This window comes from Strix uralensis, unplaced genomic scaffold (assembly GCF_047716275.1).
Source record: "Strix uralensis isolate ZFMK-TIS-50842 unplaced genomic scaffold, bStrUra1 scaffold_64, whole genome shotgun sequence".
NCBI lineage: Eukaryota > Metazoa > Chordata > Aves > Strigiformes > Strigidae > Strix > Strix uralensis.
The window spans coordinates 109,856-125,123 of record NW_027436722.1 but is presented as its reverse complement, the minus strand read 5'-3'; the positions used below and the strand labels follow the sequence as shown (position 1 = coordinate 125,123).

Genomic DNA, 15,268 nt, shown 5'->3' with positions numbered 1-15,268 from the left:
CTCTTGTCCTTTGAACATATTTAACTGTCAACAGAAGTTTTCCATGGTTTCCATTAAGGCTGCAGCACTGATCCCCAATACTTTTGTCTTCCAACTCCACCAGGGTTCTATCCCTGCACTTACTCCTACTCATTCTGCTTAACCTCCACCTTCCCACTGAAGCTCCTGAGGACATAAAGACAACCTTTCAAATTCTCTTTGGTGCTCAACCTACATACCTCAGGTGAGCAATATTCCACATTAAGATAGCAGTAGTATATGGGGCAGCTAGACTTGCTACTAGGTGAGAGCATGCTATGACTACAGAAGAAAAATTCACCCAGATCTCATGGAATTTCTTCCAAATATAGCAAGTGTCTTGTCAGGCTGGATATTTTATGGGAATTACGGATTTTTAATAGGAAATATATGTCCCAACAAAGCCTTTTTAAAAGCTTTACAAGGAAATAAAGCCTGACTAGGAGCAATCAGAAAATACGATTGCAACATGAGACAGAAAAACCCAGTCACTAAATTCATATTCTTAGGAGAGAGGGAACCTGCTCTTTAAAGGCAAATCAGAAGTACTGATCAAGATAAACTGCAACACACTTACTTTTTGTGCAATGGCCGAGAACTTTAACACATGGAGTGTTTCATCGTACGTTGAAGCACATTGGCTTATGTTTACTATCATGTATACACTCCCCTTTCCACTGAAGAATCCTTGAAGGAAATGAGTTAGTTTACTTTCCCGAAAGGGTATGTGCTGCTGCGACCTTTAAAGACAAAAGAACAGATGACCAGATGTTTAATAATTTCCAGTCAGTGTAAAAGCTACCCAGCATGAAGACTTAAAAATATTTATTAAAGTAGTAGTCATTAAATAAATTAAAATTGTTTTGGACTAGATGCAGCTGTTTGTAGAGAGACCATGTGGCTGTTGTGACTGTGGCTTTAGCCATTATCTTAGATAGGCTATAGCAATATAACCAATGGGAGCACTTAAACTGAAAGTGTTCAACGTTTAGCCGTGGGCAGGTCACACAGCCTCATGCTACACCAAACTATACCCCAACCTCTCTCTTCCCTTCCACATTAATGAAGAGAACATATCTAGTTCTAGGCATGCAGTATCCAACATCATCAGAGATCTCTCTCACTCGGTATCCGGCCTCTGAGAATGGACAAGAGCAAGTGCCTAGGCAAGAAAATGAGCATACACCAAACACATGGAGATACTTTTCAGAACTTTCTTCCTAATCTCCCAGCAGTTTGGCACTTCCTAAAAAAAAAAAAAAAAAAAAAAATCACAATTTGTGCCCTTGAATTTAACAGCTGGGGATGTAGTTTTTGATGCTTATAGGAAATTTTATGAGAATTCCTAAAACATGACTGAACGCACACTTGCCACCAAATAGGTTGCCTGCATTTTGGACACATAACAGCTATTCAGTTACATGGACAGTGCTACAGAACTCAGGAAGGCAGCGACACTCCTACCAGAGTACATAGACAGCTCATAAGTAGCTTTGCTGCAGGACTGGTAGTCCAAAATAATTTTAAGAAAGTTTCTATTTCCTATTCAACTTGCAAAGGGCATGTATTAACACTTTAACAATATAGAAGAAATGCTCTGAAGCATGATCTCTTAAAATTCCAAGTTATTGGGATCAGAAGAAGTCATTCTGAATACATTAACAGCCCTCTAAGCAGCCGCTAGTTTTAATGCATCCTTCCTATCTGGAAAGAACAGAAAAATAAGACAGACTGTAAATTCACAGAACATAATCAGGAACACACGCTAGCAAAGCTTCTTCATCTTAAGGTGTTACAGACTTTGAACAGGCTGTCAGGAAGAGTGCTACGGGGTAAGTGAATTTGGCAAAGCACATCCATCAGCAGACTGGGTTCATTTAACTTCTGGGACAGAAATAGAGCTGCAAATGAGAACATGTGGAGAAAGCAGTTCCTGGACAGTTATATCCAGCTGTGACTATATATTGTACTGTTTTTTAGACAACTAGCTTCTTGTATTATTTCACTCTTATTTAGATCCCCAAGGTAGGGCATAAATAGCAGGAAGGCTTTCTTTTGTCTGCATATGGTTAGCTGGATCAGGAGGAGAGTGTTAAAAGTTATGTCAGTATTTATTAAAAAACAGACAAATTTTGTCAAATGGTGCACAGTTATGATAGCACAGCAATGTTCTGCTGATGAAAAAATGTTACACTAGAAGTATTAGACAGTTGAGTTAGTTCGTAAGGAGTAATAAAAGGCTAAAAATTTGACACTTACTATGACACTGGTGAAAAGGGGGGTTTAAACTTATTCCAAAGTTTGATTTTTTGATAAACCAAGCTCAGAGGAGTAAAGTTAAATTGCTAAAATATACAATAGCATGCTTAAAGGAGATTAGAATTGATGATTTAAAGAGCAGAACAAGGCAAGTTTAAGATAACTTTGGTAGATCAACAAGTCTATACATCATTTCCACCAAAAACTTAGTATTAGCATTGCATATTTTAAACATTGTAGGTAATACCTAAAAGCCACAACCAGTTTGCAATTCGTACAAGGACTTACTTTGACTGTTGAGAATTCTTGAGTGCGTTAATACACTTGCCTAGAATCAGAAGAGAGGTGTTTATATTTCCACTCTCTTTCAATCTATGACCTTCATTGTGGGTCTTGGCATATCTTTCTGAACCAGCAAGATCACACAGTGACAATCTGAAAACAGATAAGGAAAACTCCCTTTATTTACCTTAGAACATGCACAAATTATTCACTTTTTAAAATGATCACTGTTTTTAGAGGAAGAATTTCTTGATCTTCATCTGCACAAACACTTCCATTCTTTTCAGTGTTGCTTTCCCAATCAAATTTTACATTACTTCCTGACAAATCTTTTCCCAACACACTTCTTATTTCCCCTCCCCCCCCCCACCATCCTCTTCCTTTTGAGGACTTAGACGAGTTCAGGTATATAGCAGGCTAACAGAAACTTGTGCTGAACAGAGGGGACAAGATATAGAACAGCACTGCAACCTGATGGCTGGAGATAGAGGGCCAAGTACTGCATGATTGTAGAAAGTGGGGAAAAGGAGTGGGAAGTGGGTAGAAAGTGCATGAGCTTCTACCAGGAAGCACTGGGTATATAGTCAGTACCAGTACACCAACACAGAAGATAACTGACAACTTCATCACAAAAGAAGAGAGGGTCTCTGCTCTGAACTTACTCATTGACTCGGGTGACTTGTGGGGCTCCTGAATCTTCAATTTTTAGTATCTTAACTGTGAATATGCTGTGACTAAAAGGAAAAGTTTAAATCAGCAGAGAAGATAAAGTAGACTAATACCTTCAAAATATTTTTAGCCTCCACAACATCTGTTCAAAACACTGTTGAATCTGTCAACTTGTCTCAGCATATACTCTATCAGATACAAACTTTTAAAGAGATGCTGGTGTAGCCTTTATTTTGCTTTTTCCTCAGACATTTAGATGGAATAAAGCTAAGTGCTTTTGCTTGAAGGACAGTATTTGATAAATCTGTTAGCTTTTGTACAGGTTCATCTTACTGACGGATTGAATCCTTTTGACTAAAAACATTGGGTCACACAGTGCTAAAGGATGCCAAACCTAGATATCTAGACCCTGTTAAAGCCTCTTCCCCTCCTAAAAGCCACAATCCATATTTTAGTTCCCCCTTCCTCCCAGACACCATCCTATGCCCAGTGCTATTCAAAAAGTTTCTCACCTTCTGCTGGAGAAAGTATTTAGCTTCGTGCTTGCGATACTCTGGTGTTTCAACCCCAGTTTTAGAAGTCTAAAAGCTTCTTTAGAATCAGAAATCTGAACCCACTGCAGACCTTTAGGAAGAACAAACACAGTAATCTTGTAAATATCATTATCAAAAAGAAAGAAGGGATTAGGGGATAACGTATGCACACCAAGAATAATACGTTTATTTGAGACAAAAACATTTTACTAAGCATGCTTCAGACAGAAATTATGTGACGACAAAATCAAGATTCTTCCTTCCATGGGAAAGGAAGGGCACATATCTCTCATCATTTCATCCTATTAGCACACAGAAATATGCTCCATCCAAATTAAGTGAGCAACCTTAGCCTCCACTCTGAAAAGCCAAAGCACAGGGTCTAATATGAGCATGAATGCCCTATGTTCATACTCATCAAGGCAGAATTCTACCTGGACAGCTTCTCTGGTTTAGCCTACGATTTTGAGGGTGCGGGGGGAAAATCACCTAGACATCTTTCAGGGCCATCAAGTTAAAAAAAAAAAAAAAAAAAAAAAAAGAAAATCAGTGAAGAATTTTGTCTGCAATATGATGACTGTATATCACCTTGGTATGGGCTAGAGTAAATACCTACAACCCTACTAATGGAACTTTATGGCCTCTGTTAAACTAGAGGTCACCAAAATTGTACTAGCAAAAATACCAGCTGTGAGGAAGAAAAATAAGAAAATCATCAGCTGGTTTTCCTCAAGAACATCAGGAACAGCCTTATACCTCCAAATGTTATAAAAAGAGATTATGCTGAAGCATAGCTCAAAGCAGACTATTTCCTACTTCACACCTCTTCTAGTCTTTGAAGAAATGAAGGAGTTGGGTTTATCATCTGATTCAGCTTTTTGAATTATAATTTGGCATATAAAAGATAAAAGGAGCAGGCCAAACACCTCCAAAAAAGCCTTTAATCTAGAATTGGTGTCTTGATTTTCCAAAGAACCTATAAATCAAATAGGATTTGAAACCTGTTATTTCCATGGCCAGAAACAAACACTGAACTGTTAGAGTTCTGCTAACCCCCCGCCTCCCCCAACCCACAACAAATCACATCACAGGCTTCATTAGAGTACTGTAAAATGTAATTTGCAGTCAGACTGAACTTTCTCACATATTCTCTGAAAATACTAACAAAATAGAACTGTTGAGCCAATTATAACTATAGGTAAGAATTTGGAGTCTTTTTTAAGAAAATGGAAAAAATCAAAACACTAAAAAATTTGTCAATTGTTCTCAATATTTCTCCCATTTCAGAGAAATATCAAGTCAGTGGAGTGCACGCAGGCTTTTAAGAGTTACAGTTAACAACAGAGAGAAAACACTATTAAAGGTACAGATACTTCTGTGTATGTAGATTGTTGCCTTTCATACCCAAGGCAGACATTTCTGGTGCCACAGTGAATACAGTTAGGAGTTTTCTAATCTAGAAATAAATATTATTACAGGAAGACTGACTTCTCAAATTACACGTTTGGCAATTTGCAATGTATTCTAATCACCTTTTACATAAGAACATCCCTTGATGTCTTGAGCAAGGCGTAGTGTTTTTCTTTTCTTGTCATTTGACATAGGAATCAGTAGATCATAAAAACATTCATTGTAAATCTCACAAAATGAAACCCAAAGAGAAAATGTCACGTGATTTTTCGCAGTTGTGCTAGATTGTTCTGAGCCTTTTAAGAGTTCTTCCAAATCTGTCAAGTACAAAATATTACAAGTCAGTATAGACCTTGTAAAATAAACTTTATTCAAAAAATTAATAAGTGAAGACTGATATTACAGCAGCCTTCTAAAAAGCACTTACCCCAGACAAAAATCCCTTGAAACTTTTCTCCCCTTTCTTAAATATCTGGAAGTCACATGCTTACCCTACATATCTGCCAGACACCTCATCTACCACTTCCTTTCCCACTTGCAAATTCTATCAAAAACATGCAGCTTTGTTAGAATTATTCAAGTCTCTTCAATGTCTTTAAAAGAATCAAACTGACAAGTACATATCATTCTAACATTTTAAAGCAAACCTAGTATTTAGGTAGTTTTTAAATGCTAGAATTAGGTTTATCTAATTACATACAGGGTCAGGATACCACTAGAAACCATAGCATAAGTAGTACTATTTTTCCTTGCCATAGTTTCATCTCATTTAATGTCTGTTCAGGTAAACTTCTAACCATTTTATCCTTGTGTTTTCTGGCCAGATAAATTGATCACTATCCAATTCACAGGCATATAAAAATGCCAAGCAGTCATTTTATTATTAACATAGGCCAGAAGTCAGTTGTTGACTTTAAGAAAGCTTCTTTGCCTGCTTTAATTGCAATTCTTTAATATAAAACATACCCTTACAACCAACTGGTGCTTTGCTGTTAGTGCTATCTTGATGGTCTACCTACAAAAGAGAACAGAGGCTTTAAGATACATCGTTGACAGTAGATCACCAGTTCCTTTTGTAACAGCTCCTACTAGACAGTAATACAGTGTAGTTGCAATATGCCAATACAAAGATCCTGACTAGGCATCATGTCTAGTTCAAGGCACCTGTTCACTCCTATTGAAAGGATTGTTCTTACCTTAATACTCATCCCTGACACTTCCCTTACATCAGGCCCTATCACAGTACAGAGCACTTCAGCTCCCTGAGCCAGAGGAAAACTAGCCACAGAAAAATAGAGGGGTGGGACCCCACAGAGAAACAGGGTGATTTAACAGGATGATTTGCGGAACTCCAGTTGTAGTTTACACATTATTCTTAACCTGGTGAATCTAGAGAGTCTGGAAATTTTTTAGTATTGGTATTTTGCTAATTCAGGATTCCGTATCTTACAGCTTCCTAGGTCAACTCTCAGAAATAGAGGTAAATGTAGAACACTTGTTCACTTAAGAAATTAAGTGAACAACTTACTACTACATGATACAGGCTGTATCACAGTTGAAATAAAGCCCAGGTTTTAGAAAGAGAAGGAAAACTTCCTTCTGCTGAATTCTTAAAAAAAAAAAAACAAAAAAAACCCAAAGTAAAACAAATCCCTACAGATAGAGGTTAATACACACACACTCCATTCCCACTCTTAGTTTTGGTTGTTTGGTTTTTTTAGGCACAGAACTGCAAAGAAGTGCAACTCGTCTACCAAAACCAGTATGCTTAAGAGAAGAAACATGGATTAAAAAACAGGTGTGATTTGGGTTGGGTTTTTTTAATGTTTTGTCAAGAGCATATGTCATATAAAGCTGGGATTCCATAAAGCAATTCCTGAAATAGTTAAATACGTGTGTAATCAAAACTTTCAGGTTTAAGCTTTACGCATATAAAACACCCACCCAAACCTCTCTCTGTTGAAGTAGGTGCAAACTTTGAAAACTGTTGTTATAAGAACAATACTTCAGCTTAGAGATTTAGTGGCAAAACTACAGGGGACACATACATGATCGTTTTTTCTGAAGCCCTTAAAGACTGCTAGAGCTAGATAGAACATACGCCTGTGCTTTTGAAGTGAAGTCTTGAAGAACTCTGCTGCCACCTGCCTTCCACACTGGAGAATTCTAGTTAAGTAACTCGGATAAAAATCAAGGTAACAGATAGATTCCATCCCACAACAGCCACACCACTGTATTATAACCCAGCATACCACTAGGCAGATAATTCTTTTCACTAAAAATAAAAAATGCACTGCAATCCATTTCTAGTTCCAATTCCTAGCATATGCTCAGTTTTCTTACATTATTGCATTCATTTCAGAGTTAAAGACACCAGGAAAAAGATATGCTTATACAAAATACAAATCCCCACAACTGTAATTGGACTAAACAGCTTTAGAGTTCCAAGCAATTCATGAAACTGAAGTGTATTTCTGGACTACTCAATAGTGAACTGTTTAAGAATAAAGTCCAGCAGAAACCTGTTTGAATTCAAATCTTTAGAAATCCAACAGCTTTATAGCTCTGCTGTTCCAAAAAACCCTTTGCTTCCTTTGAGGTTATTGGCATAGACTGGAAGAGGGGAACAACCTCAAAATCATTCATTTCTTTCAAGTATCCTGGAAGAGAGTAAATTGTTTAAAGGAGCAGACCTACTAGCATCCCCGCAGATGGCGAGACTATTTGCATTCCATCCTTATTAAGCACCAGTAACCCCAGAGGATAAATTATCAGATGCTCAAACTATAGAAAAAAACCTTAGTGTTTACATTCTATAAAGTATTCAGCCACAAGGCAGAAATTCACAGAACAGGGTTCATCAGCAATATTGCTCACTTTGCTGCTCATCTGAAGAGCTACCTGACAGCAAAGACACTTCCATACTTAAATACAGAGAGTTGCTTCCCATTGAAAAATGAACATGGTAACATTGAGCTATCTAAAGATGCATGTACTCGTCAGTACAGAAAGAAGTGCTCCTCTACCTCTTTTGTTAGGCGAAGTATTGAATTTTTAATAGCAGTTTCTTCTTTCACTTGGTCTCTAGTCAGCCTTATATAATCTCTGCACCGATGGGGTTTGAAATCCATTGCTGTGTATAGCCTCCCTTGAATACTTTTAAACAACATATCCATAGTCCTTGGCAGAATACCGATGTCATCTTCTGTCCCTGAAAGCAACATACCAAAGAAAGACCCTAATTATTACTGTGAACAAGATATACAAATAAACAAAGACAGAAAGATAAGCAACTCTAATCTCAAGGCATACATGATGGATTTGGAGGCCACTTACAGCACGAAGCAGTGGGTTTTTTATTCTCAAGGTAATAGCAATGTCATTAGTGTTCTGAAAGGTATTTGGCTTTCAGCAACAGCTCATGCTCTACCCCTTAGACAGTAAGGGGCAGAACATAAAAACTGATGGGGTGTTCTGCATAAACTTAGCCTTAAGGAAAAAAAACAAAAAACAAACCAACCACAACCAACGCACATTCAATAGAGATTTGCAGTTTTTCAATTGCATTTCATAGGCTGCCTTCACTCTCTCTCTCAAGGAAGTAATCTGCAAATACAACTGATGACTCCTCTCTCAGCTGCAGTCCTGTACTAATTCCACAGACCCTACCAAAAAAGTTCTAGAAGCCTTGTGAAGACTCACTCCTTTCCCTGTCCCAGACCCTTTCCTACCAAAGCATCCTACTTTTGCACATGAAAGGCAAAAAGGAGTCAGATAAAAGCCTCAGTGAACACTTGATCTTTCTGAATCCAGATGCAAGTTTAAAAAGGGTTCACTTAACTTTGATTTCTAAACCAGAGAGGAGAGGAAAGAGGGGAGAATGGAAGAGAAACAACTATCCTGTCTCAGACTGACAGCATTATCTTCCAGCCTCTGATAACTCCTACCGCTCCTGAGACAGATGGGCTTTCACCAGTTACAGCACTAGCTGTGTTGCCCAAGTCAGAACCTATGTAAAATCTAGCTGGCACTCAAACACCAAGCTAGGAACCAAATAACATACTAAAGTACTGTTGGATTACATTTGTTTCTCCTCATCTACTCGTAATTTTTTGTTTCTCGTAATGCCACTTGTAATTCAACCTCACATGAACAAAGTAGCAGTCACTGGCAAACAACAAACAGTCCTAAAAAACTGTTGCATCTTTCACTTAAGTCCCTTGCCATTGACTGAATACAGACTGCCATGTACTGCCAGAAAGGAAAGGCTATATTGACAATACTGGGAATAACAGAAGAGGAAATCATGGCACCCCGTAGGCAACATTCTGCCCTGACAGTTCTTATCACAAGTTGATAGTTAAGTCCTAGAAAAATATAATAGCATGAAAAAGTCTGCAGAGTCTGAAAAGACATGAATCAAAAAGTCTTGAAAACCCACACAATATAGCCCAAACTAGCTAAGCATGCGGGACTGTACACTTTAGGAATTTTGGGGGGTTGTTATTTACCTATTATTTATTAGGACAGAGCATGCCATCATTGCCCCAGATTAATGATAACTGAAAATACTGGCAGTAGTCTTTAGTTATAATCTACCTAACAGAAGATCACTTAGAAGACAATGTCACTTCAATAAAGATCAATTTCATATGGCATAAGACATATTGTCCTTCTACTACTTCTGTGTATAAAATAAGCATTATAGAATCTAGAACTGCCATTTTATTATAGGAGAAATTGTTTCCATCTAAATCACGCCACCTTATTTGTTAAAATGTTTTGGAAAATAATTAAAGAATGACATCTTCCAACCAGAAAGGATATTGAGCTTTAACAGTACAGAAACAGTACATCAGGAGACAAGGTCTCCTAGGATATTATTGATAAACTCAGAAACTCGAGACAAGACAGAAATACTTGGAAGTACTCAAATATGTTTCAAAACATTTATGCTCTGCCTGTAATAATTGAAACGGACTCAAATACTATTCCTTATTTGGAGACAATGCATATAAGATGCATATGACCTTTATAATAATGATTAAGAAAATATGAGTCTGGACTTACACACTTTTCACATTCTGATATACAGAACACATATTTTCTTAACTCCCCCCTCCACCCTCTAGATACTTGGAGGAAAAAAGAAGTCACATACACCTGGTTGAAATTATTACAGCCTTACAAAGCAATACCACTGTATGTTTACGTAAACTCTGGCAGTGACTGTCAGTTGGCAGTTTAGTGATATTGGTTATGGAAGGAGACTTTCAAAGGCTATTTATTATTATTATTATTCAAGAGAAGCCAATGTACAGGGCCTACAGCTTAAATAAAGGAAAGAGTTATAATATTTCTGCTAGAAGTAATCCTCTCAAAAAAAAAAAAAAAAAAGGAATTTCATTCAAGAACACATTTCTACTTATACCTTGGAATGTGTAGGTTTTCCCAGCATTTGTAACGCCATATGTAAAAATAAGACGATTATATCCATCTAAGAAGTCTTGCACTGGTTGCTTCATGGTGCCTTCAAAAAATTCTTCTTGAGTTGTTTCAGGGGCAAACACCTGAGCATTACCAAGAAACATCTTTATTTTGTTTCAGCAATCATTAGAGACTTTTAAAGAATCCTTTAAATTCTGTATGTTTATAATCTTAAAGACTATTGACAGTTTAAAAATCTAGTTGGATTGCTATTTAATAATATAAAGTTAAACAAATTTTTCCAGGAAAAGATTAAAAATTTTTAAAGACAATTCATTTACTTGTGAAAAAGTGAACTTCTGTCCAACAGTTTTTTCACTCAGTCGACTCAAAGAATATTGGGGTGGCTTCAGTATGACACTTGTTGAATCTTCAATCGAAACACAGCTCTATTAAAAGGAACCAGAAACAATGCAGGCATGAAAAGTGTATGAAAAGCTCAGCTTAGAGGAAAAAACAAACCAAAAACCCCAAGCATACATTTAAGGTATTTTCAAGTTATATAAATGTCACACCTGCAATTCATTTTCTCTCTCCAACGATGTAAATGGCCTAATACGCAGGCAAACTTGTATGTGTCCCTTAGGCTCCAAAACGTTCCTCTTAAATAAAAAAAAAATAAGGAAGTTAGAAATTTGACTAGCTTCTTTGTTGGATAGCTAGCATCTTAAGGCAGTTTTATTTTCACCAGGCTACTTTGAACAGACTTATTTGATGACAAGAGAAGCAAAAGTAATTCACTACATCAGTTTTCACAAGTGCTTAGGCCTCTGCAGAAGTTCGCTGTGATAACTTAAGAGTTCATAATCTTGCAGCATATATATATATATACACACACACACGACACTAAGGCAATGAGAAATCAAGAATGAAACCCACAAAAACATTCTATGATTAAGCTGCTCCAAGACTGATGCGCCCAATAAGGTATCAATGCAGTGCCACACAACTTAGTCTAATCCTATCTATCTCCTCCAAATTAAAAACATACTAAAGATGCTTTTCATCTTCTCTGTAAAATTCTGATTATTCGTATTGATGAAAAGACTAAGCTTATTAAAAAATATCCAAACAATGCAAACGTTAAAGCTTTCTTACCTGGCTTGTGTCCGAGTCTGAAGAAACCAAAGAAAAATCACCAGAGAGATCTGTTTTAAGGTCTTCCACACTTACTGGCCCTGTTCTTTGAAGTGGCTCAGCACTAGCAATATAGGATGGTCTGAAAAATTCCTCTTTATCCAAATTTGGTTCCATCCTGCGAGATAAAATAAAATCCTTCTTTTGTTTTCTGATCACATAACATAGAGCTTCTGAAGTCTCTTATATAAGACAAGCCAATTTGAAACTGATAGCTGCAGTTTCTTTAAGGAGAAAGCTTTCTTTATCCTATTCAAAATTTACACAGCAAGTTTCTGATAGCTGGGGAGAGGGTCTGCAATGGAGTTCACATCACGATGAAACAAGACCAGCCATTCTTCTTTCAATGCAAAGCAACTGTTTACGAGGGAAAAAGCCTTACACATATACCACAACCTTGCTAAAACCCATGTTTGACAAGGAAGATAGAATTAAAAAATAAAAACACCAAACAATCATATTGTTCCACATCCGTTTCTCCATCATCCCATTATTGTGTCCATTTAGAATAAAAGTTCATTGCAAGAGTAACCCAGACTTCATGGTTATCTCTGCAGGACCTGATAAATAATTGGTATTATAAATATAACACAATGTAGCTTAATGCATGACAGAGTTCAGAAAAATTCTGAAGACTAGCATATAGTTTTAGCTATTAAGGGGACACTAGAAAATTAGACCTCATGCCAGAGGGCAAGTTACAGAATTGCTTTTTAGTAACTTTTTCAGTCATTTTATAGATCAGCAATTCATCTATTAATCCAAAATTTAATGATTTTTGTGCATCTCAGAATCTGGGCAGTGAAAATTTGCTATAGAAAATGAAAGTAAATTGATTCAGCGTTGATAGTAGACAGGTAGATTTCAAAATAATCTTTAAAAAGTGCATTTTATTTCAAAATATTGGCGTATTTTGTCTGCCCTTCACTCTCCAGTTGCTTTTTCCTGTGATGTTACAGACGTGGCTTGGCAGCTTTTGTTATAAATTAAGTTTAACTCATTGGGCTCACAGACTATGACAGCAACTCACTGGGCTCATAGACTATGGCAGCAAGCATTCCAGCAATTAGACATCTACCACATGGTCTCCTACAGTTTTGAAGCTTTGGACATGATGAGTCAATGGTCTAATACTACATTCCCATGTCTATGCTACAGCCACGTATATATATTTTGTCTCTAAATACTAATGGAGAACACACAGCATTCATTAAAACAGTGGACAGACCAGGGCTGGTTCGAAAAGGTGTTGCCTATTAAGCAGTCGTAATATTTTTGTTCCGCCCAGCAAAAAACCTGAAATATGCCAGCACTTTGGTGTCAAAACATTTAACAGTTCAGCCTGACTATCTAGCTTGTAAAAGGCAGATACAAGGCTTCATGAAGCCAGACAAACTTCACCAAGAGGCAAATGAGGTAAAGCTATACATAAACTAAGCAGCAATGTTTAGTTTAATCTACAGTTCTTATTTTGTCAGACAACTATATGAAAACCAGGAAAAACTTGGCCTGAAATACTGACAAAGCTTGAACAAACACCAAGTTGGGAATAAGCTACTACTGGAAAGAAACATACCTGTGCTGTCATGATCTAGAAGTCTTCCTCATCAGCTACACAAAGTCACAGGGCAAAACTCTTACCAGACCTTGACAGGAAACATAGTTGTTAGGTAACTGACAGTTTAGTTGTTTTAAATATAAGCTTATTTTAAAGTGTGATTTGTCGAGATTATGCTCTCACTCTGTGCTTTTTTACCTAAGGGGCAAAATACAAACATTAAGCTATGTATGTAAAGCTGGAATTCAAAGCATTCATATGAGCCCAGCATTCAGATAAGTCGGGTTGAACCACTAATAGCATGTAAAACACAAGATGCAAACTGTCCATCTGTCTGCACATTGTGTCATACAGCACTGTAATTACCTTAGATGTTCTGGGGTAAACAGGTATACTGCCCGGCTGTAGCCTCTAAAATGTACTTGTATACTGGGATACGTTATTGTAATTCTGCTTATCGTGACAACAGAGTTTAGAGCTGCAGACACCTTAAGAGAAGGGTATCCAGAATGGCACACAAAGCAAAACCTGGTCACGGTACACACACAACCTGTAGCACTGTCAGACAGCACAAGGGTTGAAAAGGCTCCAAACCTCACAGCTGGCAGCTTATAAAGAAACATAACGCATCAGTACTTACACTTTAAAAAATTTAAAAGAAAAGTTTTCCTCCGCAATTACCAATCTCTCACTGCAAGGCTTCGCAGTGTTGTCCCGTTCTTACGGGACACTGTCGCATGGCCTGGTCATAGCCCTGGACGCTACCCGTGACTTGCACGCCCCTCAGCAGTACCTAAAAGTTTTCACACACACATCCCCCGCTCCACAAGTTTTCACCCACCGTAGTGCCAGGGGAGAAGCGAGGGGAAGAGGCCTCAGCACCGCCCGCCACGCAGACCCCTCAGCACCGCCCGCCACGCAGACCCCCCCAGCACCGCTTCCCAGCTCCGCGACCCCGAGGTCGAAACCGCCGCCTCCTTCCCTCCTCTAGCGAGCGGCCGGCAGCCCGACAGCCCCACAACCCCTTACCGGAGAGCGCACGGCAGGCTGAGCGAGCCCAGCCACCGACCTCCGCCAGGCGAGAGCCGCTCGGCTCTGCTGAGCGGCCCTAGCAACCGTTGCGACTCACCAACAAAACTAAGGCACGGCCGCGATTCTTTTCAAATCTGACCAATGGCAGAGCTCGGCGCCGTCACGCGACCGCCGGCGAGGGAGGGCGGACGTTGCCGCGGCGAAAGGCTCGGCGGGAAATGTAGTCTGGGGGGGGCACGCGGCGGGGCCGGGCCGGGCCGGGCCGGGCAGCCCGGCTGGCGGTGCGGGGGGGAGGTTTCCTCTGAGGCGGCGGCTGGGCTTCGCAGTGGGGGCGCGCTGCGCTGCGAGGGGTGTTCTCTGAGGCTTCTGTGTTGCAGGCACCCAGAGTATGGAAATGTACGGATTTAGGTAACAAAAATCACCATAAGTTTCTCTTTAGACTCAGACAGGAATTCTTTGAACTTTAATAAAGAATGTCTGCCTGTTTTAAATTGAAATAAAAGGAAAAGTAACTTGAAAGTAGTCAATAACTACCAAAACCAAACATTTGTCTTTCATTTGAAGAAAATGCCAGCTAGTGCAAGCAATTCTGTAAAAGAATAATTCTACACAGATCCTGTATCAGCTGCTTTGATGAGGTTGTCTTTAAGATTATATCCCATCTTTCGTTAAACAGAGGTTGTGTCGTATCAGTAAGAGATGTGTGCTTGATTTCAGTTCAGATGCAGACCATGTTGCAAGAGTCGGTGTGTTTTAACAGCAGAAAGTGATGCGATTTTGGATTTGAAATTGCTTGCCAAACAAAACCGAAAAGCTCTTGTAGACATTCTTTAAGACTTAGGCTAACTTTTTAAAAAGTATTTTAGTTTCTATCCTGAACAGA

At 38.5% G+C, this 15,268-nt stretch overlaps 1 pseudogene; it reads right to left on the bottom strand.

Moving 5' to 3' along the window:
- Window positions 1–14,409, bottom strand: part of LOC141938471 (kinesin-like protein KIF20B) — a 38,076-nt pseudogene extending 23,667 nt beyond the window's left edge.
- Window positions 14,410–15,268: the final 859 nt, after the last annotated feature.